This window comes from Ranitomeya variabilis, chromosome 4 (genome assembly GCF_051348905.1).
Source record: "Ranitomeya variabilis isolate aRanVar5 chromosome 4, aRanVar5.hap1, whole genome shotgun sequence".
Taxonomy (NCBI): domain Eukaryota; kingdom Metazoa; phylum Chordata; class Amphibia; order Anura; family Dendrobatidae; genus Ranitomeya; species Ranitomeya variabilis.
This window is the reverse complement of record NC_135235.1, coordinates 707,673,538-707,691,760: the sequence shown is the minus strand read 5'-3', so window position 1 is coordinate 707,691,760 and position 18,223 is coordinate 707,673,538. Positions and strand designations below refer to the sequence as shown.

At 47.9% G+C, this 18,223-nt stretch overlaps 1 long non-coding RNA gene across 2 annotated transcripts; it reads left to right on the top strand.

Annotated features, from left to right (window-relative positions):
- The first annotated feature begins 15,360 nt into the window (after positions 1-15,360).
- On the top strand, positions 15,361-17,012 carry LOC143766546 (uncharacterized). Of its 2 annotated transcripts, none has more exons than XR_013213588.1 (3): positions 15,361-16,501; positions 16,587-16,672; positions 16,753-17,012. It is a non-coding gene; the product is annotated as an uncharacterized LOC143766546 (long non-coding RNA). The 2 variants fall into 2 exon arrangements; XR_013213589.1 differs by having other exon boundaries at positions 16,587-16,697; positions 16,873-17,012.
- The last annotated feature ends 1,211 nt before the right edge of the window (positions 17,013-18,223 follow it).

Genomic DNA, 18,223 nt, shown 5'->3' with positions numbered 1-18,223 from the left:
CAGGGATTTGGTGGCAAGGTCCTTCTGGTGGCCTTCCCTGTCACGAGATGTGCGAGGCTTTGTGCAGTCTTGTGACGTTTGTGCTCGGGCCAAGCCTTGTTGTTCTCGGGCTAGTGGATTATTGTTGCCCTTGCCTATTCCTAAGAGGCCTTGGACGCACATCTCGATGGATTTTATTTCAGATCTGCCTGTTTCTCAGAAGATGTCTGTCATCTGGGTGGTGTGTGACCGTTTTTCTAAGATGGTCCATTTGGTTCCTCTGCCCAAGTTACCTTCTTCTTCCGAGTTGGTTCCTCTGTTTTTTCAAAATGTTGTTCGTTTGCATGGTATTCCTGAGAATATCGTTTCTGACAGAGGGACCCAATTCGTGTCTAGATTTTGGCGGGCATTCTGTGCTAGGATGGGCATAGATTTATCTTTTTCGTCCGCTTTCCATCCTCAGACGAATGGCCAGACCGAGCGGATTAATCAGACCCTGGAGACATATCTGAGGTGTTTTGTGTCTGCTGACCAGGATGATTGGGTTGCTTTTTTGCCATTGGCGGAGTTCGCTCTCAATAATCGAGCCAGCTCTGCCACTTTGGTGTCCCCGTTTTTCTGTAATTCGGGGTTTCATCCTCGATTTTCCTCTGGTCAGGTGGAATCTTCGGATTGTCCTGGAGTGGATGCTGTGGTGGAGAGATTGCATCAGATCTGGGGGCAGGTGGTGGACAATTTGAGGTTGTCCCAGGAGAAGACTCAGCTTTTTGCCAACCGCCACCGTCGTGTTGGTCCTCGGCTTTCTGTTGGGGATTTGGTGTGGTTGTCTTCTCGTTTTGTCCCTATGAGGGTCTCTTCTCCTAAGTTTAAGCCTCGGTTTATCGGCCCGTATAAGATATTGGAGATTCTTAACCCTGTTTCCTTCCGTTTGGACCTCCCTGCATCCTTTTCTATTCATAACGTTTTTCATCGGTCATTATTGCGCAGGTATGAGGTACCGGTTGTGCCTTCCGTTGAGCCTCCTGCTCCGGTGTTGGTTGAGGGTGAGTTGGAGTACGTTGTGGAGAAAATCTTGGACTCTCGTGTTTCCAGACGGAGACTCCAGTATCTGGTCAAGTGGAAGGGATACGGCCAGGAGGATAATTCTTGGGTGAATGCATCTGATGTTCATGCCTCCGATCTGGTTCGTGCCTTTCATAGGGCCCATCCTGATCGCCCTGGTGGTTCTGGTGAGGGTTCGGTGCCCCCTCCTTGAGGGGGGGGGTACTGTTGTGAATTTGGATTCTGGGCTCCCCCGGTGGCTACTGGTGGAATTGAACTGGTGTCTTCATCTTCTCTGTTCACCTGTTCCCATCAAGATGTGGGAGTCGCTATATTACCTTGCTGCTCTGTTAGTTGCTTGCCGGTCAACAATGTTATCAGAAGCCTCTCTGTGCTTGTTCCTGCTCCTAGACAACTACTAGATAAGTTGGACTCTTGTCCATGTTTGTTTTTGCATTTTGTTCCAGTTCACAGCTGTAGTTTCGTTACTGTGTCTGGAAAGCTCTTGCGAACGGGAATTGCCACTCTGGTGTTATGAGTTAATGCCAGAGTTTTAAAGTAATTTCTGGATGGTGTTTTTTGATAGGGTTTTCAGCTGACCATGAAAGTGTCCTTTCTGTCTTCTGCTATGTAGTAAGTGGACCTCAAATTTGCTAAACCTATTTTCATTCTACGTTTGTTATTTCATCTCAACTCACCGCCAATACATGTGGGGGGCCTCTGTCTCCTTTCGGGGTATTTCTCTAGAGGTGAGCTAGGACTAATATTTTCCTCTGCTAGCTTTATTTAGTCCTCCGGCTGGGCTGGGCATCTAGAATCAACGTAGGCATGCTACCCGTCCACTGCTAGTTGTGCGTTAGGTTTAGTTCATGGTCAGCTCAGTTCCCATCTTCCAAGAGCTAGTTCCTATATATGCTTATGCTATGTTCTCTTGCCATTGAGATCATGACAGCTACCCCTGTACTGGCACCCCCCTCATCTACCAACTTATCAAACTTATTGGGGTGAGACAGATCAGGACTAGCCTCCCTGGCACTCTTCCCTCTACCCTGCCTTCTGTCACCCAGCTTGCTGCTCCACAATCCTGCAGCTGCATCCTACCATCCCCCTCATCTATCCCATTGAGCATCTGCTCAGTGAGCAGAAGACTCCTTTCCATATTGTCTATGGATCTCAGTGTTGCCAGCTGCACATTTAGATCCAGAACCTGGGCTTCCAAATGCTCAACGTGCTCACATCTCGCACAGCAGTATGCACCCTCACCCGGCTGATCAAGGACTGCATACATGTGGCCAGATGTGCACTGGGTGGCATTAACAATAGTGGAGCACATTTCCTAATGGGGATTGCACCAGACAGAAAAGATAAGTAACCGAAATGTAGAGTATTAATAAAATGCAAACAGCAATTAAGTAATTCCTCCCTTGTAAACTCCCTGAATCCAAAGTCACTAAATCACAAGTCACACACTTACTGCCGTTCACACTTACACTCCGGAGACACTCAGCTCGTTCACACAGGAAGAAGATTTAAAGAGGTTTTTTTCCCCTTTAGCAGCAATCCAACCTACAGCTCAATGACTTCTGTATACCTCATACATCCGTACACACGCGGCTCCGCTCCGTACACACACGGCTCCGCTCCGTACACCTCGTACACACGCGGCTCCATTCCATACACCTCATACAAACGCGGCACAGCTCCGTACACCTCGAACACTTGCGGCTTCGCTCTGTACACTCGTGGCTCTGCTATATCCACAATGTAAACCCCTCCTGACCCCAAACATCCAACACCATAACAACCAGCACAGCAGAGTCCTGCATACACTGAGGCCCCTGATCATGTGACCCCTGACTCCTCCCCTCCTGTGACCTCATCACAGGTCCTGTGCGCACAGAGCAGCCATACAAGTGGCGTGCGGCTCTTCGGGTGGAGGTAGGTGCTGGAGTTTCCATTATTCTCTATGTGGAGTGCGGCTCTGCGGGTGGAGGTCGGTGCTGGAGGCCCCATTATTCTCTATGTGGAGTGCGGCTCTGCGGGTGGAGGTCGGTGCTGGAGGCTCCATTATTCTCTATGTGGAGTGCGGCTCTGCGGGTGGAGGTCGGTGCTGGAGGCTCCATTATTCTCTATGTGGAGTGTGGCTCTGCGGGTGGAGGTCGGTGCTGGAGGCCCCATTATTCTCTATGTGGAGTGCGGCTCTGCAGGTGGAGGGATGTGGAGATTCCCCATTACTGGAGGCATCTAGTGGGTTTGGATCAGGGAGAACCTTCTGAGTGGCCCCATAACCAGGTAACCCTGATTACACTATGGTGGTGCCCCCTTCACTCGGGTGACACCTGTAGACTTGTATGGAGGGCGAGTGATCTGAGCCTCGCTACCAATCCCAGAGAGTAACACGGGCCGAGTGCTGTGTGAGGTGTTATCGCATACCCCACTGCTGTGTTATACAGTAATGTGACTCCGGCCTTACGATACACTTTATTGATCCCGGTGGAAATTACGGTATTACAGCAGCAATACAAACAGCAGTACATAAAATATTAGGACACATAACTTGCACAAGTATACCAACATTACATTCTTACACCTTAGTAGGATTAGACACTGCTGAATGTGCTCTTCTGCTTCAAGAACAGCTCGTATAGTGGGTGTGTGTTATTGATCATTATAGCCCTACACTTCTTCTGAATCCTATCCTCCAATACCTCCTCAAGAGTCCAGATGGAGGCCACCGCTTGCCTTCTTGATAAGTTTCTTGAGCTTATGTGCATCAGCTACTCGCACACTACTGCCCCAGCATATGATAGCAAAAAAGATGGCGCTTGCTAGTGATGAGCGAATATACTCGTTGCTCGGGTTTTCCCAAGCACGCTCGGGTGGCCTCCGAGTATTTGTGACTAGGGTTGAGCGACTTTCGTTTTCTTAAGATTGAGTCGGGTTTTGTGAAACCCGACTTTGTCCAGAGTCGAGTCGAGTGCAGTCGGCCGATTATCGCTAAAAGTCGGGGATCGACCCAAACACGAAACCCAATGCAAGTCAATGGGGAAGCATAGTCGGCAGTGAGTGGAGGCCAGGAAAACACCTACAGTGCCCATTTTAATGGCAAAAACATCCATTCTTGTTTCTGAAGCTTGTCAATCTTAATTAACTTTATAATAATAGTTGGGCATTGGAAATTGGGGGTCATTTGGCAAAAGTTGTGGGGGGTAGGGCTGGTTCAAGGTTTTAGTGGGCCCAGGAAACGTGGACTACGTCACAGCGGTGGAGCAGGGAGAGGTAAGTATGTCAAGTTTGCAAGTGCTGTGATCCTAAGCAAGCAGGGGGGGGGGGCCCTCGGCATTGGCACTGGCACAGGGCCCCTCAAAGTACAGCGGTGTGTTTGCACGGCGGGGGTGCCTCCCACCAGCAGCGACACTTTTGCGTACTCTGAGGGGACCTGTGCCAGTGACGTCGCCAACGAGTATGCCCCCCCCACCTGATGAAGGAACCTGCACTTTCATCTGCACCTTCCTCTTTGTCCCTGTGTAAGGTGGTATAACATGCGGGAAGGGGAACCTTACTTTCAGCAGGGTCAGATTCTGGCTGTGTAGAGTGCAAGGGGAATGTAGTGGTGTAGGTCAATGTACCAGCAGACTCATCTAGCAGTGGCTGGGCAATGGGCAGGATGAGGAGGAAACAGATATAGAGCCAAAGAATAAAGTAGGCAAAATGCAGTTCAAAATTGGTAACAGGACTAAACAGGCGGCATTGCTTTGTTCAGTGGAGTAGCAAACCCAGGAGCAGCAGACACTGTTTTAAGGGCCCAAACACAGTAGTAGGCCAAATGCAGTTTAATATCTGCTACTGTAGGCCAAAAGCCAGAAGGTTGAAGCTCAGCTTTATTCAGTTGAGGACAAACACCAGGCAGGGGCAGACACCGTTAGTAGGCCCTAAACACCTATTTTTTTTTTTAAAAAAAAAGCTTAATAAGAGCCAGAAGGTAGAAGCTCAGCTTTATTCAGTTGAGGACAAACACCAGGGAGCAGCAAACAGAGGTATTAGGCCCCATCCAGCAATTTAAAAAAAATAAAAATAATAATAATAATTAGAGCCAGAAGGTGGAAGCTCAGCTTTATTCAGTTGAGGACAAACACCAGGCAGGGCCAGACACCGTTAGTAGGCCCTAAACACCAATTTTTTTTTTAAAAAAAAAGCTTAATAAGAGCCAGAAGGTGGAAGCTCAGCTTTATTCAGTTGAGGACACCAGGCAGGGGCAGACACCGTTAGTAGGCCCTAAACACCTATTTTTTTTTTAAAAAAAAACAGCACTTAATGAGAGCCAGAAGGTTGAAGCTCAGATTTATTCATTTGAGGACAACTTGAATTAGGGACTGCAGACAGACTTACCAGGCTGTCCCCTGTGTGGACCATGCATCCAATACATTAACCCATTGCGCCACAAAGGACAAGTAAGCTTCCGTGGCCATGCCTACAGGTCCATGTGTCTGTTGTCAGGTGTACCTTTGGAATTACAGATTGACAGAGTGCATGGACAATGCGGTCTTTAACATGCTGGTGGAGGGGTGGGATGGCTTTTCTCGCAAAAGAATTGTCAACTGGGTAGCTCATAGCGTAGTCCATCATGGCTTTATTAATATTAAATAAAATAAAAAAATAGGCTCTATGCACTCTAAAATAGGTTCCAGGGGTAAACGGGCAGCATTGGTGTGGTCAGTGGAGGAGGATTGCAAGGAGGCACCGCAGACAGGCTTACTAGGCCTAAAATATCTAACAATAGGCTCAAGGCAGTTTTAAATAGGTTTCATGGATACACAGGCAGGCAGCATTGTGGTCAGTGGAGGAGTATTGCAAGTAGGGACCGCAGACAGGCTAACAAAGGCCTAAAATAACAACAATAGGCTCATGGCAGTTTTACAACGGTTACATGGATACACAGGCAGCTTAGTGGTCAGCGGAGGAGGAGTATTGCAAGTAGGGACCGCAGACAGGCTAACAAAGGCCTAAAATAACAAACAATAGGCTCATGGCAGTTTTACAACGGTTACATGGATACACAGGCAGCATTGTGGTCAGTGGAGAAGGATTGCAAGGAGTGTCTGACACAGTTAGTACTCACAAAAAATAAATAGATGTTAATGTCTCGCAAAATAACCCCCCCCCAAAAAAAAGTGTGGCATACTTAGGTACAGAAGTGGGCTCATCTGCTGAGTTTCTGACAAAGTAATTTGGCAGTAAATTAGTATTTACTGGTGTCAATATAGGACACTGACCCAGACTACTTTAACTAGCATCATAGATGTCAACAAATTGGCATTGTTTGACAGTGCCAGGAATTGAATGAGGTCAGCGCATAGACTAAACATTGGTGGAGCTGTGCGAGATAATTTTGCACGTGGTAGAGCACATTTTGAGCTGGGGGTGGGGGGGGGACTCTCTTGTGGCCAGCGGTACCGCCCCAGGGCCCCTCATGTTACAACGGTGTGTCTGACGTTGGGTGCGTAGAGACACTACATTGTACTATGAGGGACCCAGTGGCAGTGCCGTCGACCAAAAGCGAGCACACCCACCTCTTCTGACAAACAGCACTGTAACTAACGGGTGCTTGCGCCAAGTGGCGAGACCACGGCCCCGTGGGGGCAGTTTTCCCATTGGGGGAGGTGTAAACATGTCGTATGCTGGTCAAACAGCTGCTGCAAATTAAGAGATTGGAACACTCAGTAAGACCAGTCCACAAGCAAGACCTTTTTATAGGAAAGCTAGGTGTCAGCCGGGAAAGGTGGAGCAAAATAATTGGAAATCCAGGAGTGGTTCATTTTAATGAAGGTGAGATTATCCACATTTTGGGTAGCCAGACGAGTCCTTTTTTTCGGTTAATATTGAACCAGCAGCACTGAATACTCTTTCTGATAGCACACTAGCTGCTGGGCAAGCAAGCTCCTGCAACGTATATTCTGCCAATTCAGGCCAGGTGTCTAATTTTGATGCCCAGTAATCAAATGGGAATGACGGTTGAGGGAGAACATCGATAAGAGATGAAAAATAGTTAGTAACCATACTGGACAAATGTTGTCTCCTGTCACTTTGAATAGATGCTGCAGTACCTGTCCTGTCTGCGGTCATTGCGAAATCACTCCACAACCTGGTCAGAAAACCCCTCTGTCCAACGCCACTTCTGATCTGTGCACCTCGAACACCTCTGCCATGTAGCCACCTGCAGCTTGTGTGAGAACCGTCACCGGCGCTGTGTGCTGGGAATGCCTGAATCAAACGGTCTACCAGAGTAGCTTGTTTGGTTGCTAAGATTTGTTCGAGGTTCTCATGTGGCATAATATTTTGCAATTTGCCTTTATAGCGGGGGGCAAGGATGCAGGCCAACCAGTAATCATCATCGCTCATCATTTTAATAATGCGTGTGTCCCTTTTGAGGATACGTAAGGCATAATCCGCCATGTGGGCCAAAGTTCCAGTTGTCAAATCTGCGGTTGTGCTGGTTGGAGGGGCAGTTACAGGCAAATCTACGTCACTTGTCTCCCTTAAAAAAACAGAACCCGGCCTTGCAACTCCACTAATTTCTGTTTGCCCAGGAGAAGCTTCCTCATTCAAAAAGTACTCATCCCCATCATCCTCCTCGTCCTCCTCCTCCTCTTCGCCCGCTACCGCGTCCTCTACACGGCCCTGACCAGACAATGGCTGACTGTCATCAAGGCTTTCCTCCTCCTCGGCTGCAGACGCCTGCTCCTTTATGTGCGTCAAACTTTGCATCAGCAGACGCATTAGGGGGATGCTCATGCTTATTATGGCGTTGTCTGCACTAACCAGCCGTGTGCATTCCTCAAAACACTGAAGGACTTGACACAGGTCTTGTAGCTTCGACCACTGCACACCTGACAACTCCATGTCTGCCATCCAACTGCCTGCTTGTGTATGTGTATCCTCCCACAAAAACATAACAGAACGCCTCTGTTCGCACAGTCTCTGAAGCATGTGCAGTGTGGAGTTCCACCTTGTTGCAACGTCGATGATTAGGCGATGCTGGGGAAGGTTCAAAGACCGCTGATAGTTCTGCATACGGCTGGAGTGTACGGGCGAACGGCGGATATGCAAGCAAAGTCTGCGCACTTTGAGGAGCAGGTCGGGTAACCCCGGGTAACTTTTCAGGAAGCACTGCACCACCAGGTTTAAGGTGTGAGCCAGGCAAGGAATGTGTTTCAGTTGGGAAAGGGCTATGGCAGCCATGAAATTCCTTCCGTTATCACTCACCACCTTGCCTGCCTCAAGATGTACAGTGCCCAGCCATGAATGAGTTTCATTCTGCAAGAACTCGGACAGAACTTCCGCGGTGTGTCTGTTGTCGCCCAAACACTTCATTGCCAATACAGCCTGCTGACGCTTGCCATTTGTCCCATAATGGCACACCTGGTGTGCAACAGTGGCAGCTGCGGATGGAGTGGATGTGCGACTGCGGTCTGTGGACGAGCTCTCGCTTCTGCATGAGGAGGAGGAAGAGGAGGAGGGGGGGCGAACGCCTACAGCCAACTCTTTCCTTGACCGTGGGCTAGGCAGAAATGTCCCAATATTGCTGTCCCCTATGGACCCTGCATCCACCACATTCACCCAGTGTGCCGTGATGGACACGTAACGTCCCTGGCCATGCCTACTGGTTCATGCATCTGTTGTCAGGTGCACCTTTGTAGTCACAGACTGCCTGAGTGCATGGACGATGCGGTCTTTAACATGCTGTTGGAGGGCTGGGATGGCTTTTCTAGAAAAGAAGTGCCGACTGGGTAGCTCGTAGCGTGGTACAGCGTAGTCCATCAGCGCTGTGAAAGCTTCGCTTTCAACTAACCGGTAGGGCATCATCTCTAATGAGATTAGTCTAGCAATGTGGGTGTTCAAACCCTGTGTACGCGGATGCGAGGATGAGTACTTCCTTTTCCTAACAAGAGTCTCATGTAGGGTGAGCTGGACTGGAGACCTGAAGATCGTGGAACTAGCGGTGGTGCCGGTGGACATGGGTGAGTGAGAGAGGGTTGGAGATGGTATTCTTGCCGGTGCCCTACATGCAGTGTTTCCTACTGCAAACCTGGTGATTCCCTGACTGCTTTGGCCTGGCGACAAAAGCTGCACAGATACTGCAGGTGGAGCGGGAAATGGTGGGTTTACAGTGAGGGAAGGGATGTAGCGTTGCTGAGTAGCTTCCTGCAAGGGTCCTGCAACCTTTAGGGACGTTTGGTAGATAGTCCAGGCATGCAAATGCATGGTGGATAAATGTCTATGCATGCAACTTGTATTTAGACTTTTAAGATTCTGACCTCTGCTTAAGATAGTTGAACATTTTTGACAGATGACTTTGCGCTGATCATTTGGATGTTGTTTAAAAAAATGCCAGACTGCACTCTTTCTACTATCGGATACCTTTTCAGGCATTGCAGACTGAGCTTCTTTAACCGGATGGCCACGCTGTCCTCCAACTGGTTTTGGTTTTGCCACGCGTTTGTGGCCAGATACGGGCCCGGTAGATGGAACCTCTTGTGATGTTGATGCCTGCTGCGGCTCCTCCTCCGCTTCAGAACTACTGCCGCCTGTACCCTGTTCCCCCAATGGCTGCCAATCGGGGTCAACAACTGGGTCATCTATGACCTCCTCTTCTATGTCGTGTGCAACTTCGTCTGTGTCACCGTGTAAGCCGGTGGTATAGCGTTTGTGACGGGGCACCATAGTCTCCGCTGGGTTTGATTCTGGCTCAGTACACTGCGAGGGCAATGTTCTGGTCTTAGTCAAAGGAACAGCATAGTAATCTGGCTGTGGCTGTGCATCTGTGCACTCCATGTCCGATTCAACTTCTAATGGGCATGGCCTGTTAACTGTTTCACTGTCTAACCCAGGAACGGTATGTGTAAAGAGCTCCATGGAGTAACCTGTTGTGTCGACTGACGCATCCTTCACTGTTGTTCTGGGTGAAGGACACAAGGAAGCGACTTGTTCCTGACCGGGAGCATCCACTGACGATGCACTGCTCTGACATTTGGCACTTTCCGAGGAGGAGTCGAAAGAGCTAGAGGCAGAGTCAGCAATGAAAGCCAATACTTGTTCCTCCTGCTCCGGCTTCAAAAGTGGTTTTCCTACTCCCAGAAAAGAGAGCGTTCGAGGCCTTGTGTAGCCAGACAACGAACCTGGCTCAACAACTCGAGACTTGGGTGCTGTACTGCTTTTACCACGACCACCTGATGCTCCACCACCACTACCATCATTACCAGCTGACAATGACCGCCCACGGCCACGACCTCTTCCACTAGACTTTTTCATGGTTTGCAAAACGTAACCAAAGTAATGCTATTTGTTACTGTAAAACAACTTATAAGGTGAACTCAAACTTCTGTAGGATTTATATATACCTTTTATCGGTGCCTGACACTGAAAGGAAAATCAGGCCCAATGTTACACACTAGGTTTTCTGTGCCCCAATAATTTGAGACAGATGGCACACACAGGACTGGCACGGAGGCAGACTTGCCAATATTTATCTCCCTGCAGTTATCTCAGAAAAGTATGGCAGGCAGCTATAAAAAGGACTGCTGCACACAAAAGTGTGGACAAACACACAAGATAGCTGTGCAGAAAGGAAGGAAATACAGGATTTGTGCTTTGAAAAAAGCAGTTGGTTTGCACAGCGGCGTACACACACAGGCACAGCAACGCAGCTATCAGGCTCAGGGAGCCTTCTAGGGCAGCCCAATGAGCGACAGCGCTGAGGGAAAAAAATGTAGCTTCCACTGTCCCTGCAAACAAAAGTTGGTATTGGACAGTGGAAATCGCTACAGCACAAGCGGTTTGCAGCTTTATGTACCCTGCCTATCACTATCCCTGCTTCTGACGAAGCGGCAGCAACCTCTCCCTACGCTCAGATCAGCAGCAGTAAGATGGCGGTCGGCGGGAATGCCCCTTTATAGCCGCTGTGACGCCGCAGAAAGCAAGCCAATCACTGCAATGCGCTTCTCTAAGATGGTGGGGACTGCGATCTATGTCATCACGCTGCCCACACTCTGCGTCCACCTTCATTGGCTGAGAAATGGCGCTTTTAGCGTCATTGAAACGCGACTTTGGCGCGAAAGTCGCGTACCGCATGGCCGACCCCCACACAGGGATCGGCTCGGTTTCATGAGATGCCGACTTTGCCAAAAGTCGGCGACTTATGAAAATGAACGATCCGTTTGGCTCAACCCTATTTGTGACTGCTCAGAGATTTAGTTTTTTTCGATGTAGCTGCATGATTTACAGCTGTTAGCCAACCTGAGTACATGTGGGGGTTGCCTCGTTCTTAGGGAATCCCCACATTTAATCAAGCTGTCTCAGCTGTAACTCATTCAGCTGCGGCAAAGAAAACTAAGTCTCCGAGCACTAACAAATACTCGGAGATCACCCGAGCAACGAGTATATTCGCTCCTCACTAGCGCTTGCCACAACGGACTGGTAGAACATTTCCAGCATTTTACTGCACACATTGAACGACCCGAGCTTCCGAAGAAAGTACAGTCTGCTCATTCCCTTCTTGTAAACCTTTTCTGTATGACACCTCCAAGTTTACCGTGAAGGTGAACCCCCAAATAAATGTAGCTCTCCACCTCCTGGCCAGCAATAGTTATCGGTAAGTAATCCTCCTTTTTCCTTCTGTAACTCACCACCAACTCCTTGGTTGTCTTTACATTTAGTTCTAGACAGTTATTCCGGCACCAATCCACAAAGTCAGAAACCATCCGTCTATATTCCTCCCCCCGCTGGCCCCCCACAATGCCCCCTACAATCACTGAGTCATCTGAGAATTTTAGGAGGTAACAAAAATCTGATTTATACTGACAGTCAGCTGTATACAATGTGAAGAGGAAGGGCGACAGCACTGTACCCTGAGGGGCTCCAACACTGCTCCGTACACTGCCAGATACCACCTCCCCCATCCTAACAAACTGCAGCCTGTCTGTCAGGTAGTCGTTTATCCAGTTCACCAACCCCTCATCTACCGCCATATCAGTCAGCTTATTACGTAGTAAGGGAGGCTGTAAGGTATTGAAAGCACTTGAGAAGTCAAAGAACATGGCGGGCAATGCAGTTCCATCATTGTCCAAGAATGAATGTACTGTGTGGATGTAGTAGAACCTCAGCAGATGACTGCGCTGTTACTGAAAATAATCTCTATACAGAGACCAGCACTGATATTACCGCCATATGGTGACATATAGTGATAGATCTCAGCCCGGCAGAACATGTAGGAAATTACAGCACAGTTACAGATGGTGACTTACAGCTGACGTCTTTTCCATCTGGCCCAGACCGACATGACAACTTTTCCAGCCAGAACTCCTCTGCAGAGATTACACCAGACATATCTGACTTCTCACATTTCCAGCCTCGTCCCCATCTATTCCCAACCTGAAGAGCCTCCTAATCGTGCCAATACCCCAGTACTGAGCTGCTGCTGCCGTATGTGTCCCTATTACTGCGCCTACTATGTGTTACTGTGTGCCCTCTAGATCAGGCCTGGGCAAAGTCCGAGACAGCCGTGGGCTGTAAATCAGAGGTTCACGGGCCGCACGGTGCCTGCCCGCTCGCTGTCTCCATGTGCGGCTCTGTGCTATACCCGCCACTGATTGCTTTGGTGGAGAGGCCTCCGGCCACTTCCTCCACCAATCAGCGTGTGAGCGGAGGCAGGGAGAGAAGCAGAGCACCAGGGAACGGGACCGAGGTGAGTATGTGGTGGGTTTTTTTTTCTCGTGTGTATGGGCTGTTTGGGTGGGCATGGGGGGCTATGGGGGTGTGACATGGTGCAGTACACATGGGGCGACATGGTGCTGCATATGGAGGCGACAATGCTGCACATGTGGAGGCTATGGGAGCGACATGCAGTATATGGGGAGGCTGTGTGGGACTCATGCAGTATATGGGGAGGCTGTGTGGGGGCTCATGCAGTATATGGGGAGGCTGTGTGGGACTCATGCAGTGTATATACGGAGGCTGTGTGGGGCTCATGCCGTATATGGGGAGGCTGTGTGGGGCTCATGCCGTATATGGGGAGGCTGTGTGGGGCTCATGCTGTATATAGGGAGGCTATGTGGGGCTCATGCAGTGTATATAGGGAGGCTGTGTGGGGCTCATGCCGTATATGGGGAGGCTGTGTGGGGCTCATGCTGTGTACGGGGAGGCTGTGTGGGGCTCATGCAGTATATGGGGAGGCTGTGTGGGGCTCATGCCGTATATCGGGAGGCTGTGTGGGGCTCATGCCGTATATATAGGGAGGCTGTGTGGGGCTCATGCTGTATATAGGGAGGCTGTGTGGGGCTCATGCCGTATATATAGGGAGGCTGTGTGGGGCTCATGCCGTATATGGGGAGGCTGTGTGGGGCTTATGCTGTATATAGGGAGGCTGTGTGGGGCTCATGCTGTATATAGGGAGGCTGTGTGGGGCTCATGATATATGTATAGGGAGGCTGTGTGGGACTCATGCTGTATATAGGGAGGCTGTGTGGGGCTCATGCCGTATATGGGGAGGCTGTGTGGGGCTCATGCTGTATATAGGGAGGCTGTGTGGGGCTCATGCCGTATATGGGGAGGCTGTGTGGGGCTCATGCCGTATATATAGGGAGGCTGTGTGGGGCTCATGCTGTATATAGGGAGGCTGTGTGGGGCTCATGATATATGTATAGGGAGTCTGTGTGGGGGCCATGCCGCATATAAGGGGTTGTTGGGGGCGCTCATACGATATAAAGTGGGCCTGTGCTCGGGTTCAAACAACATATATAGGGGGATATCAGCATTCTTAATTCTGCTCAATATTAAGTTATACAATTAATATCTATATAATTATTATATTATTGATAATTATATTAATATTAAGCAGAATTAATTTCGGCCTATTGGTTTGGCCTTTTACAATGGTCGCAGTCTCTCATGTGGCCCCTCAGGAAAATGAATTGCCCACCACTGCTCTAGATGGTAAACCAAACCTTTAGAATATAGTAATGCCCTCTTCTTGCCTAGAAAGTAATAATGTTCCCTGTGTGCCCCTCTGACACAATAACCAGAGTGCCCGTATAACAATAAGTGCCCACTTAACATTTAATAATGTCCCGAGTCTCCCCCCTGTTCAGCTCCTCTCTCCACAGTATGATGCTCTCTTAGGCTGGTTTCACATTTGCGTCTGTGCGCGCAGCGTTTCATCCGCATAGATCCGCATGTGTCGTGCATATATATATATTTAACATGGTGTACACAAGGACATGCGTTTGCATACGGTCACATGCTTTGTGTATGCTTTTGCTCATGCATCGTTTCATGGTGTGCAGCAGGGCGTTGCGAGTGCAACATGTTGTATTTTTGGAGGCGTCAAATATTGAGCAATTGTCTCCATGTGGACAATTGCAGATGATTGCGTAATAAACACATTACAGTCTATGGGAACGCATTGGTACGGAAGGACATGCGTACGTATGCATTCGAAACGCAATGCGTACTTCCCACTAATCATGTCCAGGAAACGATGTTACCACCTGCAAAATCACTGATGTATAAAAGGGGATGTGGAGACAGGTAGTCGTTTACTCTCAGGAGTCTGGACAGAAGCACAAGACTCTGGACAGAAGCACAAGACTAGTTGTCTCCTGATCTATATCCCCCTTGAGGAAGCGACAGTCACGCTCGCAAAACGCGCGTCGCGGTCAGTGGTCGCCGACTGGACTGAATCGGAGATACTATTGTAGGTAATTAACTCTTTATTTATTCTATGTTTTTTTACATTTCTCTGAACAGCGCTGTATTGTGAGAGACATGTGATCTCTTTTCAGTCTAGATTAGCCTTATGACCTGACTTGAATTACGCTGTTACCTTTGTCCCACTATATGTGGGGTATGTGCTTACGATTTCCTTACGGTTAAATTTAATGGCTATATATACTGACCATTTAGACATCATCTTCAGTGCTGCATCATATGTGTCCAGGTTGGTGGCCACTTAATATTGTCACCTTTAGGATCAAATTCTTATCCATATGAATGTAATATTTAATTGAAATTGTACTTATTTATTTATATATTTTTTCATCATGTTTTTGGTACTAATAAATAATATTGTTTTTAATATATGGAGACTCATATTCTCCTACTATATGGTGGCCCGATTCTAACGCATCGGGTATTCTAGAATATGTATGTATGTATGTATGTATATAGCAGCCACATAGTATATAGCACAGGCCACGTAGTATATAGAAGCCATGTCGTATATAGCAGACAAATACTACGTGGCCTGTGCTATATACTATGTGGTTAGTACATACATGCATACATACATACATACATACATACATACATACATACATACATACAGTAGAATAGCCGATGTGTTAATACAGGCCACGCAGTATATAACACAGCCCAAACAGTATATAACACAGCCCACGTACTATATAACATAGCCCACGCAGTATATAGCAGCCACAGGCACACAGGCGACGTAGTATATAGCACAGGCCACGCAGTATATAACCCAGGGCACGTGGTATATAGCACAGCCCACGCAGTATAGAACACTGCCCATGTAGTATATAGCAGCCACGCAGTATATAACACAGCCCACGTAGTATTTAGCAGTGTGGGCACCATATCCCTGTTAAATAAATAATTAAAATAAAAAATTAAAAAAGTTATATACTCACATGCCGGGATCCAGCAAAGCTCTGGCTATGCGCGCGCATCGTGAGACCGCTAAGTCTTCTGGGTAATTTCGCAATGCATCTCTGGGAACGGAAGATGGCGGCAGGCGCAAGCGCATCGTCGGACGACGGATGGTGAGAATAGCAGGTTTTTTTTTTTTATTTTTAACATAAGATCTTTTTACTATTGATGCTGCTTAGGCAGAATCAATGGTAAAAAGTTGGGGACACACAGGGTTAATAGCAGCGGTAACGGAGTGCATTACCCGCAACATAACGCGGTCCGTTACCTCTGGCATTAACCCTGTGTGAGCGGTGACCGGAGGGGATTATGGAGCGGGCTCCGGGCACTGACTGCGGGGGAGTAGGGAGGGACTACTCGAACTGTGCCCGTCGCTGATTGGTTGCGGCAGCCATGACAGGCAGCTGGTGAGACCAATCAGCGACGCGGGATTTCTGTGACGGAAGTTGCCGACAGAAAGACGGAAGTACCCCTTAGACAATTATATATATATAGATTTTTTTCAATAGTTGTCTCCTGGTGCTGGCGTTTCTCCTGGTGCTGCCGACTCTCCTGGTGCTGTTGCCCTGGTGAGGACAACACTGGCTATGTAAGTATAGAACCTTTGAAAATGTCTGTCTCTCTTATTATTATTTTTTTTTTTTTTGTTACTGGTTGTCTCTTAGTGCTGCCATCTGTCCTGATGCTGCAGTCTCTGGTGCTGCCACCTGTTCCTGTCCTGTGCTGACTGCTGTGCTGTTGGACTACAGCCTGTAATGTAAGTATTGGTGTCCTTTTTTGGGGGGGAGGGGACTACATTGTGTTTGGCTGTTTAAATTTAGTTTTATTTTTTTTTTCTGTAGTGTTCCACTTGACTGCTGCCTGCTCTTCAACCATGTCCTCAAGTGAAGAGATGACTGCTTCCCAGGGTGGACATGACACCGGTTATGTAATCACATTTGCTATACTGATTGGTATGTATTGACTGGCAATACTATACCTGTGTTAAATCATGTAATTTCTTTATAGGTACCTCGGGCTCATGTGTCTCAGGAGCAAATACGTGGTGGAAGTATTCTTTTCATCAGAGTTGTAATTGATTTTTGTTTCAGTTTTCCTTAAAATTATTTTGTTTTATTGGATCTATAGGTTCCACAACGGGAAGAAGCCAAACAGGACATTGTAAACCAGCAACTAATTCACCTTGTGGTACACCCGTCAGCACTCTGACATTGCTGTGATCCTAAACCCAGTTATTTTTTGGTTAAATAAATGTTTATTCTCTTTGCACAATATCTGAGTTTTCTTTGTCTCTTTGACCGCCGCCGCAAACATGTGTATTGTATTATGGAGGGAACTTGTAACGGGTGTTTTACTACAGGTATTTTATTTAATTCAGCAAACATTGCAGGTACATTTAGAATTTACAGGTACATTTAAACAATACAAACGGCGCCAGCACGGGAGTTGAGTATAGGGTTTTTTATTATAATCGGGGCCAAACATATTAATCAAGAAGGGGTTGTCTTATTGGACGCTGCCTATGGCCCAGCCTAATAGACCTTCGTACATTTCAGGCCCAGACACCATTATTAGGCATGTAAGTATTGTAGTAACTAGGCCACCCCATACTATCAAGATTGCCTTGCGCAGGCGTGTACTCCGGAGGACAGAGAATGAACTTCAATCCAATATTGCGGCCAGCATGCAGCCAGCGGGTAAGGAAAGGGTGAATCAAACACCCGAAAACCCCGCCGATATGACCCAAAACTGGTCCTGCTAAATTCAGGTGACAGGTTCCCTTTAACTCCCTCTGTCGGCCCTTTCTCCAGTGTTTCGGTTTTGATTCTCTGGTTTCTGACATGGCTTGTATTCAGATTCTCTTCTGCCTCCTGACTTTGTTTTATCCGCTTCTGACCATTGCTGAAACTCCTGGCTTATTCCTCACCACGTGTATTGCTGATCCCTTTAGTTCTTCTGCCTATTGTTGTTTTTTGACTCGGCTTGTTGGACCACTCTCTTGGCACTTGGTGCCTATGCTGCTGCTCTGCAGTGCTTCTCTGTGTACGCAGTCTCACTTCCCTCTCAAGCTCCCTCTGGTGTAGGTTGTGTTATACTGCACTGTAGCAGCATGACACTTATAAAAGCCTCAGACTTCTCTGTGTGACTCCGATATGAGATCTAATGTAATAAAAGATTACAGTGCGGGGAAGACTGGAATCATTCATATAGACGGCAGGTGGTGATGGAGTCAGTGACGGACTCTGGACAAATATTTTTCTAGAGCTGTAGTAGATGATGTCGTTCTCATCAAGAAGTAGTTATTTCTCATGTCACGTAATGAATATCTCCTGCAGTATTACAGGGTCGGTAAATGAGACGAGAATTAGCGTTATGGAAGATGAGTCTATGAGAATCGTATTCAGCGTATTCAGCTGCCGACTCCGAGGAAGAAACTGCTTGTTGTCTGCGGCCTAAAATACACTGCTCAAAAAAAATA